Source organism: Leptidea sinapis, chromosome 2 (assembly GCF_905404315.1).
Source record: "Leptidea sinapis chromosome 2, ilLepSina1.1, whole genome shotgun sequence".
Classification (NCBI taxonomy): domain Eukaryota; kingdom Metazoa; phylum Arthropoda; class Insecta; order Lepidoptera; family Pieridae; genus Leptidea; species Leptidea sinapis.
Genome location: NC_066266.1, coordinates 25,364,724 through 25,372,976, shown reverse-complemented (window position 1 = coordinate 25,372,976; position 8,253 = coordinate 25,364,724).

The following is an 8,253-nucleotide window of genomic DNA, read 5'->3' as shown; positions in this document are numbered from 1 at the left end:
ACCAGGAAACAGATTGGCACTAGTCCCACAGCGACTAACTACCATATATTTTCTCGCTCATGAAACATAATCATTCATCATAATCCCGTGTGAATAAAACAGAAACCCATAGTAACGGATGACTCTTTGCACTAGTTAGTAGCAACGACAAGAGCTATCAAAATAGTATAACACAACATTTACTGCTAAATGAGGAATTGCGCAAGGCTCCCATCTGGGTACCATACTGTTGTTAGTTTTCATTAATAATATTACCACTTGCAACAACACAGTAAGTTTTTATGATAATGTTGACGATGTTGAGGTTTATAAAACAAAAACTCATACGACGTAATCCTCCTTGAAGAAGATTTAAACGCAGTTTGTGATTGGGAAGCCCCAAAATTTATTGTTTTTTATTTTTTATATTTTTATGTGAAAATCTTAATGTGGTTCACAGAATACATCTACTTACTAAGTTTTAACAGAATAGTTCTCATAGTTTCGGAAAAAAATGGCTGTGAATTACGGATGGACAGACAGCTAGACATGCCGAAACTATAAGGGTTCCGTTTTTTGCCATTTGGCTACGGAACCCTAAAATGCAAGCACATAATATATCAATAATTATTGATGTTGTGTGACATAAAATCTGTTCTACATCAGGATTCAATATGAACTACTATTATATATCAACACACACAATAGCTGTGAATTAACATTCCCTCTCTGGAAAACTCTCAGACCTTGAGATCGGCGTGATTTTGGCGCTCGCACAGCGTTCTGTCAATGCATTTGATGATTATTTAAGTCAAAAGAAAACTGATCTGAAAGCTATTTAAAGAAGCTATAAGAATATGTAAAATAAACCATTTTATAAACAATTTACAGGTCAGAACTTGGTGAGGGAATAGTATGCACTCTCAATTTTGGTGTATCTGAAAAATCTGAATACTCTGGGACATTGCCGATTTCGGTAGGTTAAGACGATATAATCACATTATCAAATGAAAATCCACAAAACAGTATATATTAGACAGTGGAATCTTGATAACTTGAAATATCAAGATGAATGATAGTTATTTGCAAATAATGAGTTTTCAAGTTAGAAAAGTAAGAATTTATTGAATTTAAGAGTTAAAGTGACATGAAGGAGATGGAAATTTGCGGGCCAAAATGTAATAAGTTGTGATATGATGTTAAAAAGATGTCATATTTTTTTATCTTACAATATCAAAAATCAGCTTGATTCTCAATCTGTGCCAATTTTTCAAGTTCACAATTCTCATTCACAATGGCAAAGATTTGTCATTCAGTCACGAATAACTAAACATCATTATTTGAAAACTCTGTACAAATATAATTGAACACAGATTTACGGTAATTTCAATGTGACTTAAAAAATTACACTAGGCGTTTGCCATAGTATGGTTACAAGTTATTCTTCACGACATATAATAAACATTAGTGTTTAAAGAACATCTTTTGCACCAACTCAACTGTCAGTTAACACATTAAGTGCTCTTTACTACGAGTTACGAGTGGGGTGGGGCCATAGTAGCGGTGCCGCTTACACGGATCCGAGCAAGCGTCCCGATAAATTTGTAGTAGTCAGTAAATTGCCAGAGGTTGAGGCGAGTCAATGTTGTTTTGTGCTGCACTTACGAAAACGAGTATACATTTATCCAAATTTTCAAACATTTGCACCAAAAAATGTAATCAAAATTCGCCTTAAGTAGGTTCCCAGCTATTATTATTATTAATTTTGTTGGCATTAAATGTATTAAAAATGTATCATAACCTTATTTTTAATGAAACTAATAACTCGCCTCTCACATTGTCAAAACTTTAAATTTTCAGCGAGGGACTGACAAGTCTCAATTTATTAATGCACATCAATTTCATCTCATTACATTTGGGCCCAAGCAAGGAATATATAATAGTAGAAGTATGGAAGACTCACTCCGCAAAATCAATTAAAGAAATAGGGACTCTTGCAGTCATACAATAAGGTGTGATTCAGATCGCAGCGCTACTAAGCTACATTTTTATTCACTTATAAGTTGCCTCTCTTTCTATCGCGTGACACTTACCTCTTCTGACGACATTAGGGTTGACTTCTTTACCTAAAACTGTACCTACCTAGTATAAGGTCATCTTATAAAAATAGCTCAGTTTTTTCTATGATATGAATAGATATGTAATCGTAATTCTAAAGCAATATTATTTCATTGTCAAACCTATATAAGCTGCAGATAGTAATCTAATATATAAAATCCTCATGTCGCGGTGTTTGTAGTTAAACTCCTTCGAAGCGGCTTGACCGATTCTCATGAAATTTTGAGTGCATATTGGGTAGGTCTGAGAATCAGACAACATCTATTTTTCATCCCCCTAAATGTCAGGGGTGGTTCACGCCAAATTTTTTTGACATTTTTTTTTTTAATTTAAAAATACATACAACTTCAAATTTTCACCCATCTAAGATCAACAGTTACTTTTGTATCGCGATTTTAATATCGGCAATACAACGTTTGCTGGGTCAGCTAGTTTCATTATAATACTAATCACTTTAATCAAAATCAGTTTATTCACGTAGGTCACGGAAATGACACTAAAAAAAAATATATATTTTTCTTATTGAATCTACCGCTACTTCGTAAAGGGTTGAGCTAATGAGAAGAAGTAGCAAGAAACTCATCGCCACTCTTTTATATCAAGATTTACAGATCATTTCAATTTCAATATAATATGTAAAATGATGCAACAAACACACTCAAACGTCAAATAGTCAATGTCTTACAAGAGTAAGTCAAAAAAGTAAATGTAAATTAATACAAAAGTTATTGAGTACAGTAGCTGCATCATCCACATACACCACAAATAAATAAAGGTATTCTGTGAGCATTTTATAAGCGATTATAAATAAATAAGTATGTATATATAGACGACCTGTATAGCCGAGTGGTTAGCGATCCTACCTATTAAGCTAGAGGTCCCGGGTTCGAATCCCGGTAGGTGCAAGCATTTATATGATGAATATGGATATTTGTTTCCGAGTCATGGATGTTTAAATGTATTTTGTATGTTTATATGAATTTATGTATGTTTAAGTAAGTTTATTGTATTAAATATATAATTGTCTTGTAAACCATAACACAGGCTATATATGCTTAACTTGGGGCAAGATGTGTAAAAAGTGTGTCAATATTATTATATATATATATCTATAGTGGACACCTCACATACTTAATATTTCAATATACACGGGGAGTGAGACAAGCCTGGCCCAAGTTAGTATGTAATCATCTCCATCTCCATAGATTGAGCTTTCTTTAAGCCAATTTATATATTATGCCTTATGCATTAATATATATTACTAGCTGACTCGACAGACGTTGTTCTGTACATAATAAATAAAATACTGTTTTTTTTATGTATTATCAATAATATTTCATAACATCAAGAATAATTTCCCAAAATATGCTCCCTATTGTTATAGTGAATTTGTTTCACGGCAGAACTGTCAAACCATGCGTCAATAATTTTTCTCATAGAAAATATGTCCATACAAAACAAATATTGGAAATAAAAATAATGCTGGGTTCAAAATCGAAATAATAACTATCCTATCTCTCAAGTTGGACTAAACTGCACTCCATGAAGTAATCCCCATTTAAATCCGTTCATTAGTTTAGGAGTCCATCGGGGACAAACAACGTGTCACGTAATTTATAGATAATATTAAGATTTATGCCATACAAGAGGTGACAACCCCCACTTTAAACATGTGTTAAGTGTTACAGTGATTTAAGTATTGTGTTACCTAACATCTTAGAAGTTTATTTTCACTGTTACCGCTTTTTTTATTCTTTTGCCTAGCAGCAGTGTGCATGCATTAGTTCTGTTTTGGTTTGAAGGTTGCTATATCTTGTTGCTAGTTAATTTATTGAAGTAGTCGTTACTTTACGGAAATCCATAATTATCCAAATGATTTCGGTGTTCTTTTAGTGTTAATTTCGCAAATATTTGTCTTTAAGCAATACAACATGTGTCTCGCCTCTACACTGAGCATCCTCAGGACGTGTTGACCAGCCTAAATCTGGCACGAGACTCCAACACATGTCGAATTGTTTAAAGACAAATATTGGCAGCTTTAACACTAAAGAAAACTCAAATCATTTATTTTTTATAATACTGACACACTTTTTACACAAATTATCTTGCCCCAAGTTGAGCATATATAGCCTGTTATGGGTTACAAGACAACGATATATTTAATACAATATACTTACTTAAACATACATAAATTCATATAAACATACATAAATACATTTAAACATCCATGACTCGGACACAAACATCCATATTCATCATATAAATGCTTGCACCTACCGTGATTCGAACCCGGGACCTCTAGCTTAGTAGGTAGGATCGCTAACCACTCGGCTATACAAATCATTTGGATTGTTGCTAGTCGTTTAGCAACTTTGACAACATATGATTATATCTCAAAGGGATGAGGGTGAATGCAATGTAACTCACTATTTTGTTTTTTCAGGAATCCTGTGAACCACTGTATTATTACAATGTAGTGATATTATAACATTGACCATGAGGTGAATATATTGATTAACATGTCATCTCTTCAAAAAAAAACATATACTTATAATAAATTATAAGCTTATATCTTTTTATTTAGTAATTAACAGTTTAAATTAAAGTTTCAATCAATATTGTTAGCATCAGTACATTTATGAAAATTTAATATATGTTCACAAAAATCGTCACGTTTTTGATCTTAATAGTGATTTTCATTATTATAACACTAGAAATAAGGGATTGCTTGTAACTCATTCTAGTAGGCTTCATAAGATACATAATAGCTTTAAGGGTAAATGTATACACTTTTATAATAAAGTCACAGCCACTGTTCAGGCATTATCAATAAATAAATTTAAATGTTTTATTAAAATATGGCTCGTCCTAAGTCCTATTACTCCACAGCAATATCTAAGTGATCGGACAGCCTGGGACTAGATTATGATTATTTTATAGCAATAACAGTACAATATTGTATATTTTTATTAAAAAGGATTCTGGGAGTTTCTTGCACCACTTCTTCTCTCTCAGAGCGACATTTGTTTCCGAAGGGGTAGTATTAAGTATATTAGAAATGACATCAAAAACAATTGTAATGAAATCAATTTGGAGAGAATATAATTTTTTGAGAAAATAAATGCCTTCACTCATGTATAACATTTACATTAGCTTGTAATTAAACAATTTTTAATGTCGCTAAATAATATAAATAAATCTACTATCATTACATACTGTAACTCAAGACTAGGTATTATCTTACCACTTGAGTTATAATAGGTGCTTATAGATATTATTATTATTATTATTGTTTGGCTTGATGGCACATCCTTTTTAGATTTCACCAATGACGAGTGTATATTAATCAACTCTTTTATATAAAGCGAGTTTCATGAATGAACAAGGTCTTGATAAAAAACAGAGTTGCTATAAGATGAGGATCAGGAACAGGCGTTGAGAGAATGAGAGTGAAATGATCACTATCATGAGTAGATGAAAGGGCAGACCAAGACAGGCTAGACGCCAGGGATGGAGAAGTTATTGAGAGATCAATTGCAGTCTTTGGACTTTGAGATGGAGGGACTCTGCGAGTATGAGTCCCATAATTCAAAACACACAATTCTAATTCATCACAAAGATCAAGGAAAGAGGATGAAATAAAATCACAGTATTAAAGGCCCCATGACTATGATGAATATTAAAATCACTTAAAAAGGATAGGTGAAGGAAGACTAGTAATAATACACATTTTAATTCAGAAATGAGAGCAAGATTAGGGTTAGGAATGTAGATAGAATGGAAAGAAATATTATTAGCTCTTATAGCAACGGAAAAAGTGTCGTAGGATCTAGGAAAATTGATATTTAAATACTAAACTAGCATGATAAGCATATCTGTCAGTCCTATCATACCAGAGAGTGTAACCTGGGATCCTTAAGCTGGATGCTTAAGACATGTTTCCCGAACGGCGAAGACAGACAGATTGTATTTTTTAAAAAGAGTTATAATTTCATTCTTCTTGTGACAAATGTGTTGACAATTCCATTGAAGGACGTTTGGCATTATGAATAGTTTTGTTAAGCTGAGTAAGTTTAGATATGATGTTGTTCGGTAGTTTTGTGTCCTCAAAGCAAGATACAATATTTAAAATAGTAGAAAATAAGAGATCCAGAAGATTATCGTTAGAGTTCAATTTTTCAGATGGTTAAGCACATCTATTAGGGAGACTAGAGTGAGGAGTACTAATTCAATTAAATTTTTGAGATATGGCGTGTGGCTGCGCCAGTCGGGCGCTAATTATTTCGCCAATGTCGAGTGGAATTAAAGAGACACATTATGAATGGAAATTTTGTATGAATTTAATTTGGATAATTTATAAGTGGCAGGTTTTTTGAGTATAGCATTATTTTATATGGTTAGTTTCTAGCCTGGAACAACACAATATTATACAAAATACACTCTACATTACATATTTACAGCTTAATATTATTATATTTCACATATTAACATAAAAAATTACAATATGGACTAAACACAGATGTTAACAAACACACAACATTTACTGGACAGGGACATTTTGGTGGAAGAATGTCATAAAATGGATGAAGAAGAGCTTGATGAGCTTGTCTGTCATAACTTGAGGAAGAAGAAGAATCTGGAGTAATTCTTTGGGTATAATGTAAAATATAAATAACCAGCATGTGATTGAGCGCAGATGAAATGTCTGCACTGGCAGGAATGTGAAGAAGCAATAAACCCTATCTGGGAGTTTTTGTCCTATAAAAGTTAGATCCACAGTTGGGGTTGGAGTCCAAATGTGTGTGTTATTTTCAAATGACTTTCCATTGAGCCCACGGGCTCTGATTACACAACCAAATCCTCTAAGGTCCACTCCACTGGAACATCTCTCACAATACCCATGCGGGTCACATTGTCAGATGGAATAATGGTGTCATATTTCGCTGCAGCAAGGCTATTATGTTCTTAAAATACATTTGCGGCATCAGCAGTCTTAAACTATTCAGATACTCGGTTTTTGCAGATGCAGTTTACACCGACCTTGGCTCACTTTGTCTTTTCCTTGAAGGTTGTGTCAAATCTTCATTCATGGGAGATGGGTTAGTAATGGGATTTTTATCAGAAATCTCTCCCTCCGATCCTGGGGGAGGGATTTCTGACCAAAATACTGACAAAAGACGCCACCGATCATATTTACACAAACTCAATACTTCCAATTTATGAGACAACACACTTATAAACAGACAAATTACTAATTAGACAATCAATAGAAATTAAAATGCAGCAAACACACAAAACAGGTAAATTAAGTAAAATAAGAAATCGCTTTAAGTACTAATTGTTTCTAGCACTCACCCACCCAAAATAACCCGTGCTTATAGTTATGATTTTTTCAATTTCTTATTGCAATATATTTACGGATATCGAAATTGCTAAGAATTTTAATAGTTTTACCTTAATAAATAGACCGTTGCGCGTTTAGCTTGATCTGTAACACGTCATATCACAATAATGCAGCAACAACACAATTTATAGTTCTAAATGATAAAGGAGACGTTAGCCTGAGGCATTTTATTATCGAGAATATGGCGCTACCAGTTTACTTTACACTATTACATACTTAACTACACTGATTGCTCACAAAAGTTATCTAGATCATAATTAAACTTAAAATAGGCCGAATCGTTCAAAATTTACATTATAATTGTTAAATGTTAATAATTATAAGGCTTCAACAAGAACGAGTCCATCACGCAAGAATAAAAAATTATGAATTGAAGATATATGTTAACGTCAATGTCAGTTGTGACATTATACAACCCAATAGCGATAGGAAAATAGAAAGAGATTTTATATCGAGTGTAGCAATAAATTATTATTTTATTTTTATTTTTTGATGTAAAAAATACATTACGGCCATTATCCCACACCCATAAAATATACATATAAAATATTATAAAAACCGATCAAGCAGTTTCGGAAGAGTTTGGCAACTAACACTGTGACACTAGAATTTTATCTATTAGATATATAAATATATTATTTCAAAACATTTGAAACTGACCCATGAACGTTCTGAGCAAATTGTAAAAGTTTATGCATTTATTCATTTGGTAATTTCAATAAAAAATATTTAATTCAAATGCTGCATTATAA